At 42.6% G+C, this 16527-nt stretch overlaps 1 protein-coding gene across 1 annotated transcript in view; it reads left to right on the top strand.

The window, feature by feature from the left end:
- Positions 1 to 1349: 1349 nt before the first annotated feature.
- The window catches only part of LOC101486909 (low-density lipoprotein receptor class A domain-containing protein 4), a 266855-nt gene continuing 251677 nt past the window's right edge, over positions 1350 to 16527 (top strand). Inside the window, exon 1 of the mRNA XM_004560061.3 lies at positions 1350 to 1515. The gene's annotated coding sequence lies outside the window, so the exon portion shown is untranslated. The remainder of the gene's footprint in view (positions 1516 to 16527) is intronic.

Genomic DNA, 16527 nt, shown 5'->3' with positions numbered 1-16527 from the left:
GAGGAACAACCTCCTTCTAAACGTCAGTAAGACAAAGGAGCTGATAGTGGACTTCAGCACTAAGCAGGAGAGGAACTACCAGACCCCCGTCATCAACGAGTGCCCAGTGGAGAGAGTGGACAGCTTCAAATACCTCGGAGTTCACATCACGCAGGACCTGTCATGGTCCTGTCACATCAACACCGTGGTGAAAAAGGCCCGACAGCGTCTCTACCACCTCAGACGCTTGAGAGACTTCCAACTGCCCTCCAAGGTGCTCAGGAACTTTTACTCGTGCACCATAGAGAGCATCCTGGCGGGAAACATCTTAACCTGGTTCGGGAACAGCACCATGCAGGACAGACGAGCTCTAGAGAGGGTTGTGCGGTCAGCTGAGCGCACCATCCGCTCCGAGCTCCCTGACCTGCACTCAATCTACAGCAGGCGGTGCTGGACCAAGGCCAGGAAGATCGTGAAGGACCTCAGCCATCCCAACAACAGACTGTTCTCTCTGTTGAGGTCAGGAAAGCAATTCCGCTCCCTGAAGACCAACACAGAGAGACTGAGGAGGAGCTTCTTCCCGCAGGCGATACGGTCTCTCAATCACACCACCACACAGTACTGACCCACACATATGGTTCTTACACACACACTGGACTTTCTGGACTTTGGTTTTGCACAACACTGGTCACTATATTCTTCATTTCCGGTTAATACTTGTACAGCTGCTGTTATTGTGTATATATTTATTTATATTTAGATTCCTTCATACATTCTTATATAGTTCTATATTGTGTATTGTGTATTTTGTTGTACAGTTATTTTATTTTCAACTTTAATTTATATATTTATCTTTATCTTATTCTTCCCAGTTAAATTTACCCTTCATTCTAATTTGTGTTGTACAGTTATTTCATTTTTAACCTTAATTTATATTTTATTCCTTCCTAGTTAAATTGACCCTTTTAAATTTTTCATATTTATTTCCTATCTTATTCATAGCCTTTTCCTTTTTTGTTCTCTTTAGGTCACAAGCAGTTGTCCAAGCATTTCACTACATATCGTACTGTGTATGACTGTGTACGTGACAAATAAAATTTGAATTTGATTTGAATTTCTTGTATTCGGTTTGATCAGTCATGCTGGCATTGTATCAGCTCCTTTTAAAGCACTGCATGGTCTAGCTCTTTTAAATTCTGCAAGATTTCACATCACTGTGAAATGTCCCTGAGTGAAGCGGTGAACTGGGAATGTTGCTGCAAATCTGCTCCTGACCCGTGTGACCTCTGGAACAGCGAGTTATCAAACTTTTACTACTTTGCCTGTTAAATGCCGTGTGCCCGGCAGGTGTCGCCAAAGCGTTGTGTAGAGCCCGGCTGTCAGCAGCATGTACTGTACAGTAGGACAGCTGGGCTTTATTTTGCTTCCCAGACTGGAAACCACTGTAGTGCAGTTGGACTTGACGTCTAGCAACACAACACCAGACTTTAAACAAGCAGACCCGGTGGCTTTGCAAGTTAGCGGCTGCATTCACAGGTAGGAAGCCTGAGACCTTTTCTGAGTAATTTATATGTGGGGGTTTTTTTTTTTTTTTTTTTGGTAAATGCACAGTGTGTGATCGTAGGCGGCTGCAGGAATGTTCTGGTTATGCTAGCTGATGTGGCTAAAACGCTAGCGAGGCTGTGCCGGCGTGAGGGGCGGCTGACTTTGAGCCAGACTGTTTAAGTTGCTGGTTAGAGTTGGAGCCGCTTTTCCAAGCTGCGCCAGACAGCACAGCTAGGCTAAATTAGCAGCGAGCAGGCTAGCTCTGGCAGCCGTCCATCCTGCCGGGGCCACAGCAGCAGTCCGCTATGCCTCTGTCCCTGCGGGGCATCGCCGCCTCCCCACTGACCGTGACCTCCGCACTTGCTCTTATCATTTATCGCCCTGAATATACACACACACACACGCACACACACACGCGCACACACACACGCACACTGAGAGGTGTGCTTTCCCCCCTGCCTGCATCCTGTGTCGTTAGCTGTCATGTTCTGTGTGATTTGATGAACAAGCTAGCCGGGAAGCTAGATTAGGAAGGTGATCACCTGAGCTGTCACTCATATCTCAGACCACAGGCTCTCCAACTTTTTCCCTATGCAAATGAAGCGCGCGGTGCACGTAAGCTGGTCCCACTCACGAGAAGCTCCATCAGGCAAGAGTTGCTCCACAGTTGTGCAACAGAGTAGGGTGATAAGGGAGCACAGAAACATCTTCCCCATCATTCCCAGTTTGAGACCGATACCTATTTAAGGAACCCCATGACTCCCTCCCACGCTTCATATAGTGCACCCTGCCTTCCTGGCTGGAGGTTTAAGAAGGTGATGATGAAGCTTAAACTAAAAGCACCCGTCATGCATGTGATCCACAGTGTTCCCGAAGTGACCCATACTCTCTGCATGGTCATGTTTTATCTTAACCCAGGCTCTGCTAAACCTAAACCTCTGCTGCAGAGATTTGCAGAAATGGTCCAGTAGCAAAAAAAAAAAAAAAAAAAAAACAGTGTCTGCTACATCTTAGAAAGCCATGGATCCAAATTTCAACAGAATACAGTCTTTAAACATGCTGATCTATATGTGATGCTGTGCAGGAGCAGAGCACTGCTCTGTGCCTTTACTGTATTCCAGCCCACTGATCGGGTTTACATTAATTCTATTACAGAGCTCTGTTCTCGGGTGAGCTGCATTAAGGGCAGGGGTGTGTTTCCCCCCCCTGTCTGGTAGAGTCTGCATGTGCTTGAATTCTCTCTACCAATCTTTTTTGTTCCTTGCCTGCATGGCTGATCGTACATAAAGCAGTCAGAGATGATTCAAATCAACCACAGCTCTCCTTGTCCTGAAGGTCTCGGTGCAAGACCTGCAGAAGAGCTTTGAAGCATTATTTAGTGCTGCTAGTGCTGTTTTTGGCTCTGCCCTCTCCCTCTCTGCTTACCTGTCTGTGACCCCACCCTCCCCACTACGCACACTCTCAAGTTCCAGCTCCTTTCTGTTTCCCTCATGTACAAACCTTACAAAGTGCTGACACACACACACACTCAGCCCAGCGCTTACCTTCTTGGGATGCCGTGTCAGAGTCCTGGGCTGTGGCAGCAGTATGCAGCAGTGTGGAGTGGGTGCTCTCGTGTCTTTATCCTTTTGTCGCAGCAGTGATGAAGCGAGGTGTTGATGTAAAGCTTGTTGAGCAGGGGTGCTGAACAATATCCCAGCTCTCATAGGGTGAGAGGCATGCACACAATACTGTTTAAACATTGTTTTTATTGGTTTGCTGTCTAAACTTCTCACAGCTGTGGCTGGATGCATGTTGGTACACTGGTTAGTACTGTCACCAGCACAGGAAGAATGGGGCCTTTCTGTAAAGAGTTTGCTTCTTCTCCATGTGCTTGTGTAGGTTCTCTTTGGGTAGTCCAGCCTATCCAATACTGTATCCCACATCTCGGGCAGTGTTAGTTGGAATAGGGTCTATTCCACTAGTCTCTCGAGGTCTTGTGCATGATGTGGGTGAGTGGTTTAGAAGACTGACAGATGCCTTGGTAAAGAGAGAGCTGAGCATGAAAGCTGTGTTTCACCAGTTGATCTGTGTGCTACTCTTACCTATGACAACAGTCTGTTGGGTAGTGACCAAAACAATAAGATCATGGATACAAGCAGCAGAAATGAGCTTCTCTCATAGTGCCTGTACTCAGTCTTAGAGAGACGGGAAGAAGCCAGAACATTGCAATATACGGTGGGACGACTGGATAAATATATCAGCCATCAGAGGTTTGCTAATTAGATTACCAGATTGTTATTTTTAGGTGACATTTTTTGTAATTTGGTTGTAGTTGTAGTATTTTCCTGGCTTCGTGGTTTGAATGGCCCACTAGTGGCTGGATGGAAGGTTTTACCATTCTGCCCAACTCTCATTGCTGTTCCCTGCATGGTTATGAAGTAACTTAAATCATTTTAAATGTGAAGGATCAAAGTTGTTGGCAACACAATGTCATTCATTATAGTTTCCCAGTTTGTTCTGAGACTTTAGATGTTCAAATTTTCCATCGATGTACGCAACAGCGGCTCCTAAAACTGTGCAGTTTATGTTGCAAGTGACAAAAAGCAACTTGGAAAAATACATTTGTCTATTATTAGTCCCGTTTAATATGACCCATTTTAATGACATGTCTGTATAAATCTCATAAAAACGGTTTCTAAAGAGTTGATTTCATGGGCAGCTGAGGTTTAATTGAGCTTTGTTTGAAAACCAAAGAGCAGAGGACGAGCATTCCCTCTTTTAAGGTCAGCTCTGTGCGCAGGCTCAACTCAAAGAGTCTATTAATATATAAGTGACTAAAAACCATCAAGTCATGCAATAATAACTAAGTGAGAAAGTTGAGGAGAAAGTCAGCAGGCAGACAGCGTGTATTATTAGCTACAGTAATGTGCGCGCGTCTACCAGGTCGAGCTGTGCGCAGCAGACACAAACTGTAGTGTTGCCTCTCAGAGCCAGACTTGTGTGTGTGTGTGTGTCCATCTGTCTCTTTGTATTTCTGTCTCTTTGTTCGTACTATTCTGTGTACGACTGTAGCTGACCGTCAGTCCGTGTGTGTGTGTGTAGTGTTAAAGCAAGTGTGTGTGTGTGTCTGTGTGTGTGTTTCGCCCTTTGCCAATTAGCGGCTTCTCACCTCCTGAGGCGAGAGGCTGAGTGCGTGTTAGACAGAGGAGGGAGACTTGATGGGGCTTGTCTGCCGCTGACGGCTCAGCCTTAACCTGAACTCTAACACTCTTTCTCACTCTCACGCACACACTTGAGCTCTGATACACACACACACACACACACACACGCGCACACACATCCCCAGCCAGTTGTTGATAATGCAGCCTTGTCTGTCTCCGAGTCCATGTGACACGCCAAAATGTGACAGTATTGTGTTGGTGGAGCGAAAGGCGCGAGACGGGCAAAGACGAGTGCCAGCCTGCTTTGGAGCGTGTGTTTGTGTGTGTGTGTCTTTGTCTGGGTTGTGCTCATTCAACTGTGCGCCTTTGTACATACAAATGTCTGCAGCGAGTGTTGTGCGTGTGACTTTATCCAGTGGAAATAATGTAAATAGCACAAATCAGACGTTCAACCTTTTCCTTCTTTGTGGAACTGTTCTTTTAAAAGAAAAGAAAAGATTTTTCATGCTGCTGCAGAATTAATCAAGAAGAGTTCATTCTTTTTATGCTACAAGCTCATTTTTTCCTTCAGTCTGATCGCCTCTACAACAACTTGAGAAGGATTGAAAAACAGCGTGATACCAACGATTTTCTTTTAAAGTTATTTGGCATCTCCTTAAAAAAAAAAAAGGAATCCGTGCTGGAGATGTAGCATATCCTTTGAAATGGATCACAAACAAGATTTTCATATTCTCGCCAAAGAAAGGAAAACATTTTTAACAGCTCTATCCCAATTTCTGTATTTTTAAAGATATCCTCTTGGCCAGAACTGTACATCTCGCTGAGTTCTGACTGAATACATCCAAAAATGTTGTGCTAGTCAAACGGGAGATCAAAGTGCTGCGTGAAGCCGCCTGAGAAAAGCTGTGGTTTTATTTTTAACCCCAGTTGGCACACCGTGATAAGTTGATCAAAGAACTTATTTGCCAAAACATGGTATATTCTTCTGTGCTAGCCTGCAGAAATCACAGCATTAAGGTGCGTGAGCTGTGTGAAAGTTAATCTCAGCCATTCAGCGAACACAGAGCAGCCTTACAGAGATATTTCTGTTCGGCTTTGACACCACAATCCTCCTCTTCATCTCCTTTGGAGATTTCATGGATTGTGTAAACAGTTTGCTAGATTTAAACATATGTGCATAGCCGGAGAGACGTTTTTTTCTGTTATAGAAACGAGTGAAAACTGGTCATCGAGACGAGGTGCACCACAGCTGCAAAAAACAGGAGCTTTTTTTAAGTTTTGAGTTTAAAAAATTTAATGTTTTTGAAATTTACTTGGGCAAAACAACACATCTAAAGTGTCACCTGAGTTTATAACTAATTATAAAACAGATTTTTTTTTACTTTTTAATCTTTTTTTTTTTTATTTAAGAGATCACTTAAATGCCAGTATAAAATCTGTAGGAAAAAAAACCTGAATTAAATTTGTTTTTATCTGAATAAGTAACTATTTTGAAATTCAGATTAGACGATGCTTGTTAAATCCTGAAATAAATGCAAAAAAATAAAATAAAATAGTGAACAACACCCAAACCAAGGATAGAGCTGTCAACGTGGTCCAAAAATAATGTTTGGTTATGCATTAAAAAAAAAAGCTGTGAAAAACATGGGGGGAAAAAGATGTTTTTCTCAAAATGTTTGTCTTGAGCATCGGGGAATTATATATTTAACACGTTCGGCAGCCTGAAAGTAGAAAGAAAGAAGTTCTAACTGTGATGAAGAACCAAGCAAATGTGATTTACCACAGTTTACCTTCAGCGGCTCTGATATCTGTTCCACTAATTACATTAGGCTAAACCATTCACCGCTCTCTCTTCACACCGGCAGCAGGGTGTGTGAAACCTGCAGCCACGCCAGGCAGCTGTTTCACCTTTGCCACACAGTATGCAGCATTGCAGGTGGGTAGCACGCTGTTAACCCCCTCACCGAGGGTTACTGGGTCTAACAAGTCCTAAATCCAGCTCTGTTCTGTGCAACTCAGGAAACAATACACAATTGAGTTTTCAATAACTGAATGTAGAATATTAGTCCTAAACCGGAATATGTTGAATGCCTGTGTGATACTGTCAGTTTAAGCAGCAGAGTCAGTCACACAGCTGATGAATGACTCCATCCCATCGCACATCTCGAGGGCTGCCAGGTGTCTTCGCGTTTGGCTGATGAGTAGACCTCTGCTCGGGGTGAAAGTGGGGGAAGCTATGTCTGGAATTCTGTCAGGTCACTGGACTTCCCTGTGTGATTAACAATGAACAAATTACACCTTTAGACGTGTAATTTGTTCCCCCCTAACACGGCCGACGGAGCTAACAAAAGGGCGGCGAAGGTGTCAGTAAAACAGCGCCTGTACACGCCCACACGCAGTCCTCAGAAGTCTAATCAGCCAGAGTAAGTGGAATAAGCTGTGCAGGTGTACCGTGGATGGGAAAGCCTTTAAGAAAACCGTTATCAGGGCGAACATGAATGCAGTAGTTGGTAAAAGCATTTATATGTAATAGCACACTCCCCTGAGTTGAATTTTAGTGAAGTGAAAGTGAGCACAAGAGCTTATTTCAGCTACATAAGTTATATTTTTCAGTTTAAATTTTGTCCGGTGGTCATCATGTTTCTGTAAACTGCGTAGCGAAAAAAGTTCTTTCCTCAACTATTTTATTGTATGCAGATAAAATATACGTTAATACACAAAATATTGTGTAACTGATGTTTGAAAACAAATGAAAACAGCCATTGGTGTGCTGTGTTTTTGATAATCAGACATAATTTGAACGTTGTTGTTTTTTCCTACTGGTAAAATTCCAGCTCTGAACGAATCCTTCACTTTTCCAGACTCTGATTTGTTTCTCAGCGACACTTTACATGCAGGTTATATTTGGATTACATCCAGGTGAGACCGATTCATCGTAGCTATGTGTGTTTTTTTTGTTCCGTGATAGATTAACTGGCCTGCGTGTGGCGCTACACCGTTTAATCTGATATGCAGTATCTCAGATTCCAGTAATTGGATTTTGACAAAAGACGGCTATATTATACATTCCATCTCACTGTGGCACTTTTCAAATCACAAAAAGAGAAGGTGGCAGACTTGTTTAATATTTGGAGGCGCGCATAAGTAAGCCGTCACGAAAGCGCGTATTGTGAATAAACATGCTTTCCTCTCCACCTGGAGCCGTTCCCACCTCTCTTCATTTATCTTGCCTTTTGCTTCTTTGGGTGCCCAGATCTCTTCAGCCCCTCAAGCTTTAGAGGAGAGAAACTCCTCAGCATTTGGCTAATGGCTCCACAGTTCCCACACTGATTAGGAGCAGTCCAGAAGCGGCGGTATTAAGTCGATGATTAAGTAGTCAAGGAGCCCCAGAAACAACCAGAAAGTGCTGGAGACAGCGATTTGATATTGTTTTACTCTTTAAGTGTGTTTCACAGACTACGTTGAAACAGTTTTGCCAAACGATGCGTTCACTTACTGCTAGAGTGTTTTTAATACAGTTCGTCCTTGTTTGCATAGCTTCATTTAACCACAAAGCCTAAGTAGTGATTTAATAATTCAGTAAAGTCCCTGCATGCAAGAAAAGACCAGAGAATGACACACACGCATACACGCTGGCACCCTGAAAACCTGCACTTCTGAGCTTCATTCCATTTTACTTGAATTAAAGATTTACAGGCTCTTTTATGCAAAGCGTTCGGCAGCGCTGGCGACTATGAATCTAATTGAAAATGTGAGGAAAAAGAGTCGTTTCAACAATAACATCTCAGTCAGCGGGGAAACGGACCAGCGTTGTCCTCGATTCATGAATAGTTTGAGATGTTTTTAATGTGACAGCTGGAGATGTTTCCCAGCACATTGATGGTGAGATGCAGCGGGGTGTGTATTCTCCATTTAGTGTGTGTATTTGAGTGAGGTGGGCATACCCTTGCTGAGGAACGCTGTACTGAGTCCTGCTCAGTAGACTGACTACACGAACCACACACTCCTGATTATGTCTTGGTGCTAAGAGGGTGTTATACAGCTACAGAGAGAATTCATGTCTTCAGTGTACTTGTGTGTCTGCTCTGTTTGCGTGTGTGTCCTTTAAACAGCATAGGTGCTCCTTCCCTCGTGGCTGAGATAGTCTGAGACGTCTTCAGCCTGCCTTTGTTTGAGCGCCGTGTTGTCGAGCAGACCTCTTGCTTAAGGCTGAGATGTTAGCAGTCTGTGGTCTTTGCATTATTGATGCAGACTGTGACTGGGTTCCTCGGGCCATAGGCTACAACTTAAAAAAATCACAAGGTGGAGTGAACTCCAGATGAACTCGCAGGGAAGTTAGCAGGAGAGCTCAGAGACAGTGAGGAAGCTGAAGGTGGCTCTCTGGCTTCGGTCTAAAACGGAGGTGTCTTAAGAGGGGGGGAGCAGAGAGACGACCTGATTCCGGTGACACGACAAGTTTACCGGTACATTTTAATGAGCCCGGGTCCCAGGGCGAGACTCAGATGATTAAATTTGGCTTATGGGCCGGAAAAGTTTAAGACAGCATGCCTTAGATAGGAGCTGCACTGTGGATACAAGGGCCACATAAAAAGCTTTCAGAACGCTGTGAAAGGAAATTAAACAGGCTACCTTGCTTCCTACTACCAACCTAGTAGGCTCATTTCCTGCTCTATTTTTTAAATTCTTGGATTTCGCTCGAGTAGCTCATAATCATCATAAGATCTGTTGTCTAAAACTAGCTATCTTAGTCTTTTTCCCCTCACCTTTTTTTAGCTATTTGTCTTTGATTGGCTACTCCTTGTAAACAAAACATTTGAATCATGCCTTAAATGACTTTATAAATAATTCAGGAGACAGACACCCTCTTTCTACACCTTGATAAAGCTTATAGTTGGAGCTGAATCAGGTGATCTTACTTTGCAGTAGGCCTAGGCTGCTGGGAGCTTCCCATAATGCACCTCAATGATTTGCACACCTCTCTGCATTTAATCGTTGTTATTATTCTTGTTATTATTAATCTCTGATTCTCTTCCTCAGCATGTCTTTTGTCCAGTCTCCCTCCCCTCGCCCTCCCTGAGCCTGGTTCCTCTTAAAAGTTACGTTTTTCCTTCCCACTTTCACCAAGTACTTGCTCATAGGGGGTTGTATCAGTGTTGGCATTTTCTCTGTATACCAACACATTGTTGTGATATCATGCTGTGGCGGGGCGTGGTCTGCGGTGCTGTGCAGGGAAGATGTATGCACCTGCACGGCACCGCAATCATGCCCCGTCGACTTAAAATCTGTACTGGGAACTGTCTGGGGTGTTGTTGTTGGTATGTTGAGCTTGCAGCGGGAGAGCTGTAGCTGTGTATGTGTGTTCAGCAATTGGGTGTATCAATAAAGTATGCTGCAAAGCATGTTCACATCGGGTCTGCCGTGCTCATTTACACACGCATATCTATAAAAGTGAGAAATGTAACTGAATTGAATAGCTTTGTGTGGAGACATGTGACAGTATTTCCCCGTTTGCATCATGAGGGCTGTTTGTTAAACCAGTGGAGCTTTCCCTTTGAGAGCCATCTCTGGTATTATACAGATAACACTTTACTTGTCATCGTGGTGAGTCGATTGAACTTAATTTATAATTAAGTGTCACTATTCAAGGAACACATTTCACACTGATTGCACTCTATGTAAGGATGATGTGAATCCATTATACACCTGAACTGATCCTATTTACATGCTTTTATGCTTATTCCGCAGCTAACGTAATAGCCATGGTAGAGATACGTTTCAGCAAGAATAAGACAGAACTACCAAGCTGTATTTAATGAGACAGGGGAGCATGGTCAGAGGATGAATGGAGGAAATTTTCACTTTCTTTAAAACTGGGAAACGTTGACATTAGCTGTAGCCTTGGTTCAGGGCCGTGTTGTGTGTGCCGTGATGGAAAGGTCTGATCATATTATTTACTACTGAAAAAGTGGCTAATCTGTACAGTTTGATTGCACCCAACTGAGGTACTCACATTTCTATTATTTCACATAACTGGTGACTGTCCCACCCATATTTACTTTTGTTCTTTTGTTTTTTCATAAGAGACATATGTCGGATTCGACAGTACCTCCTGCAGAGCTGCAGAACCTCGACACCAAACCTCTGCGAGACATCCTCGTGCACATGTGGCTCATGCTGAGCTGCAGGAAACAAACCAATGGCCGACCCACGTTCTCAGATACTGTTTTCCTCACCTGTACCTGGTATTTTTACTCCTTGCTGTGAGCTCGACTGCAGCAGCATGGGGAGGGGGGGAGGCACAGCTGGAAGTGTGTGTGAAATATGTGTTTTCAGGTGAATAGTATAAAAATAATACACAAAGACAAAATAGCATCTCTGTAGCTGCTGCCATGCTACATGTCCAGCTTCATCTGATGCCATTAAACCTGATTATCTGTGATTGTTATATTTAAGCTGATGTATTCTAATGCACTGGACCTCACTATATTTCTTCCAGTGAACTTTGTTTAAAACTTACTACAAATATGTCACAAAATATTAAAGAAGAATTAAACAAATGTGATTTTGTTGGGTGATTGTCAGTCATTGCCATAGCAATCAGCTCCGTCTCACGTTGCGTAGCAGGTTCACTGCACACTCGGGCCACAGGACGCCCTCATGTGAGCTGGCGTGGCTTGTGTGTTCACCGTGACTTAGCTTAGCACAGAACATTACATCATTTATGTATTCAGCCATTATTTATTTATACATGCAAGCTCTTGAGCAGTGTTTAATATAGCCTCTTAGTCCTCAGTTAGAACTCTCAGATATCTTACTTTATGTAATTGGTACACACAGTTTGGGCATCAGAACTCAGGAATCACGCAAACGAGAACTCTGGTAAGGCATGGCTTTTAGTAATTTGAAGAGAAATGTTGTTTAATTGACTCTAGCTGGCATCAAGAAGCTCTTACCCCAAGAAACCCGCAGACCTTCTCAAACTATTACTGCTGATGCCACAGAAATGCAAATGAGCAGATGACGTCACTGTGCCCTTGGACATTTTTACATTTTAAAGCTGCTAGTTGGCATTCTGAATTGAATCCTACACTTTAATGAGGGATAGAGTTAAGAGGGGGAGCTGGTAAAATGACATGGGGAAACTTACATATGTGAAAAATGGCATCCTCCTACAGGTGTTTCTGCTGGGTTTTTTTAATATATATGCTGGGAGGTTGAAATATTGTGACGTCCAGCTAGATTTAGAAAAAACTAACTTGCCTTTTCCCTGAAAAGGGAATGGTTCTGAGGATAATATGAAACTGAGGCAGGTTGCCAGGTCCCTACTGCTTTGTACCTTGTTGAGATATTTCCTTGCTGGTTTCTGTTATTTTCTCAGGTCCTGTTTAAAGTTTAGTGGTGGTTAGACTTATCTGGGTTCGTTTCCTGTTCCCTGTTTTCTACGTATCGAGTCTGCATTTCTGTGTCCTGAGTTCAGTTACTTCCTGTCTTATTTTGGTAACTCGGTTAATTTTACGCATTTCATGTCGCATTAAAAATTTGCTTCAGCTGTTTCTCCCAGGCATCTCCCCTCTGCTCCCGTCTCCTCTTGTGTATTTAAACCCTCAGTTTGCTTGTGTTCTTTGTTGTTACCTCCATCATACCGCATGCTCCGTCGGTCTGCGGTTTCCCTGTGACTGATTTTTTGCATTCCTGGCGCCAGCTCTGTCTCGTATTTTGCTTAAAGGACTTCAGCATTAAAGCTGCTTTTTGAGTTTAAAGTCTCCTGAGTCCTGCATTTGGGTCCTAATCCTGCCTGCCGCACACCGCTTCCTGGCACCCACATCAAATTTTGTGTTGTTTATTGAAATTAATTAGTTTAACCATTAAATGATCTCTGCAAGGTGTAGAAACAACTCTGAACGATTGTTTTAAAATGAACATGTTAACTTCACAGCACAATATAAAGAGGGAACCTTCAGGAAAGAAATGCATGGGATGCACTTTTTCCAACATGCTAGAGCAGCCAGAACCATTGCAATAGACTGCAACACATGCTTCAAATATTTAGTGAAATAAAGATGAAGAGACAGGGCCTGTTTGTCTTGTGCCTTGCATGTTGTTAATTTCTTATTAGAAGCTGAGTGGTTGCATAATAAAAGAAATGTCCTTGAGTCTGCTCCCGCAAGGTGCTGCTGCCTTTTCCACTCGAAAACGTTTGAATTGTGTGTGTCTGTGTCGCACACGGTCTTGTGTCGCTTCAATCTCACAATAGAGCACGTAAGAAAATAAAAAACGAAATAAATAAAATCAAGGAGTGTGTATGTATTCTGCTACTTAGCAGATATTATTGATGTCCAGACTAGGCTAAATAAGAAGTTACTATTCCAGATGAAATCTTTAGCAGATCTTTGAAGGGGCAGAAATGCAGAATTCACTGAATGTTCTGCAGGAGAGCCAGAGTCTGCAGACAGCGACTGATGGCACAGATAGAAAAAATGTGCCTTTTTAAATAATAGTGCAGCAGGTAACATTACAGGGAAATGTTAGCATCGCTGTTGGGCAGAGGAGCCTACTATTATAGTAGTATTATGCACCCTTGTAGCATACAAGGAGTTTATTTCACACTCCCAGCATGAAGACTTCTTTGGACACTGGCATATGCTGACTGATTTAGGCAGCTGTAACAAGGGTGGTTGGATATCAGCTAAACAGATTTAACCGTATTAAGTCACAACATAAGTTAGTAAAAACTAAAACAGCCAGTTTGAGTTTGGTCAGTCTAGGTTGTTTTATTTGTGCAAAATAACTTACCAAACAACAAAACAAAAAAAACCAAAAAAAAAAACCAGACGAGATAAACGAGCGTCTCTGCAGTTCTGAGCACATTAATGCTGTGATTTTAAAAATCAGTTCAACTGTCAGAAATGTGCTCCTGTGTTCTCTCACTTGATGATTGTGATGTCTCAGTGTATCACCTCAACACACACAGACACACACGGTAATTTCAAATTTAAGAGAATTGGGTGCCACACTATGAGACATAGTAAGTAAGTACATATTAAGTTGTTTGGTATCAGAGTTTTAGCAGCCTTGTTAACTGAGGAACATATTTTACCTTTTCAGTAACTTTTATTCTACAATTTGTTAGGTGATGATGAAAAAAGAAAAAGTGATCACAGATAAAGAGGAGCTCTGTTTCATCAGTTAGCCTGCCAGCTACAACAGTTCTTCTGCATGTAATCATTCTCAGCCATAGTCAATGGTCTGTTTAAGTTTGCAGCTTCAATAGACTGTACTTAACATGATGTTAAGAAAGTGAGGCATGTGTATGGCACAGTGCACCTCGAGTTCTCTGAACAAGCTTTCAAGCTTTGCCTCATTTCATAAATAAACTTCTGCTGATGTGATAGCTTCCCTTGCCGATGCTAACACGACAGTGGGTAGTCCACTAGTAATAATTAACTATGGCAACCATGAAGCACTTGACTTATTCATCACTCACAAAAACTAAGATCTACATAAGTCGATGAGGAAATTGTGAAAGTCATTTTTGTGGCCTGCATGTTGACCTATGATTTTTAAATCTATATCTACTATGTAATCTGATGTGGAGCATTAAAACCTCTAGTTTGTCTTTAACCATCTCTGTATATTCATCTAACACAAGTGGATAAAATAAACACATCTCAGTATCCAGAAGTTCAGCTGTCACAACACTTGGATAGACGCCGATTGTCTCCAAAGAGCTCATCACAATGAAGTTTGTCGATAACAGGGATTGTGGTCCTAATATTACCTAAAATTTAAGTAACTACCATATAGCCAACTATTAAATAAAGCACAGTGCACGTGCTGCACAATACAATATTGCTATTAGTCTCCAAAGAGATTTCGTTGTCAGTTAATATCACCTTAAACATGAAATATCTACATATACTAATGCCATTTTCCTATCTCAAGGTTGAGCCCAGGGATATTCAGTGCCTTATTGTGGACCGTACCAGTAAATAATTGAGAAAATTGAAATAATATGTCACGAATTAAATTGAAAGTGCTTTTTTTTTCAAAGCACTTTGACTGTGATATTAAATTAAGACTCCTAAAAAATCCATTTCTCACAGACTTTTCTAAAGGTAAAAATATCCTACCTGTTACTAGGCAGCTGCACTAGATTAAGTGTGTGTGTGTGTGTGTGTGTGTGTGTGTGTGTGTGTGTGTGTGTGTGTGTGTTTGTCTCCTAATGCTGTGTATTGAGTCAGTCAGTGTGGGTTGGTGTAGGCTGATGTAGGCTCGGGTAGGATTGTTCTGTGCATGTTAATGTGTGATAAGGTGGGTTGCTGTGGGCCGATGGAGGCTGCTGGAGGTCAGTTCAGGTTACTGATCAGTGTGTGTGTGTGTGTGTGTGTGTTGGAGTGGAGGAGGAATAGCCTTAGAGCCACTGCCAAGACCTTCAGGGAAGTTTCCCTGGCTCTGAATCCACAGCTTTAATTGCTGGAAGTTTGTGAATACCAAGGGACAGCACTAACTCACTCCCTTTCTTCCATTCTCTCACTCTTTTTCTCCTCCTCTCTTTCTTTTCATGCCCCCTTCTTTTTTCTTACCCTATCAAAGAGTCTGGGTGTGTTTACATCCTTAACTTGGCGGTGGCAGGTGGGTGGTGCGGTTAGCATCGCTCTGAAGTCATTATGACAGCGAACTGGAAGAGATTCACATTTCCAGGGAGGCTTTTGTGTTGTTGGCAGAATTATTCTTTTGCCTCATCAACCAGCAGTTCATTCACTCAAGTCCTCAGAGTGGTATACTTCATGTGTGTGAAAAAGCGACGGGGTCAAATGATTTAGTGCACTGAATGCATAGACCTGTTTTTTGTGCTCGCTGAGGCTAAAGTTGCTGAGCAGCTGCTGAATGCAGAGTGAACCACGGTAGAACAACCTGCCATTGTTACAATGCCATGGCTCACTTTAATATTTCTAACCTGATAAAATGACAGTGATTCTGTGGCATCTAAGTACCAGAGACTTCCCACGCACCTCTGCAGCTTCTCTCAGGTCAACGTGTTGGTGTCCTTCAGCTCATTGTTGGTACCATGTCATTTTTGTTATTAGCTGCTAAAGAGTTTGGTTCTGCCAAAAGGCCAACCATTACTGGTCTTAAAGTGTCCTCTATGACCTACAAGGCACGCAGAGGGCACCTCGTGGGGCTGAGGGTTTGCCCTTCATGGCCTTTAGGTCTGTTTGCTGTCCCTCAGCTCTCGTGGTGCTTTGCATGTCTCTGGATCACCGCACTAGCACGCTAATATCCACTGCAGCTTAATCTTAATCGTTAGTTTCGGCGACTTGGGGTGCCTGAGCTCAAATGGTTTCTCATCACTGCTTTGCGCTTTTGATCTTTATCCTCTGGTGACTCGGGAGACTTTAAAGGTCACTTTGATCTTCACAATTTGACCTTAAAAGTTAAAGTTTTTGCTTGTTTTTTCATCCTTATTTGCATGTTTCGTTGGTGGGGTTCATTGTGGTGTACTGTATTTTGCTAATTTGAGTCATTACTAACCAGCTCACCATTTCAAGCGTCACGCCTACCCACATGCTGGACGGGTCTTCTGTGGGGCCAGTTAAAGTGCCAGTTAAAATATAAAATAATGCAGCATGTTATGTATGGTATTATTTAATTATTATTCTTATAAAAACACAAGTGTGCCATTGACTACATGCATATACTCCCATCAGCCAGTCCCCCAACCAACCATTAACATCACAAATGAACTCTAACTGAGCTTTGTATTTAACACACATGTAAATTTTCTCACCATCAGAAAACAAGTGCATTTCTCAAAATATGGAGCTGTTCCTATTAAGGAACACATTCTAATAAATTTGAA

Source organism: Maylandia zebra, linkage group LG11 (assembly GCF_041146795.1).
Source record: "Maylandia zebra isolate NMK-2024a linkage group LG11, Mzebra_GT3a, whole genome shotgun sequence".
NCBI lineage: Eukaryota > Metazoa > Chordata > Actinopteri > Cichliformes > Cichlidae > Maylandia > Maylandia zebra.
Note: the sequence above shows the minus strand (reverse complement) of the source record. Positions and strands in the feature narration are given on the sequence as shown.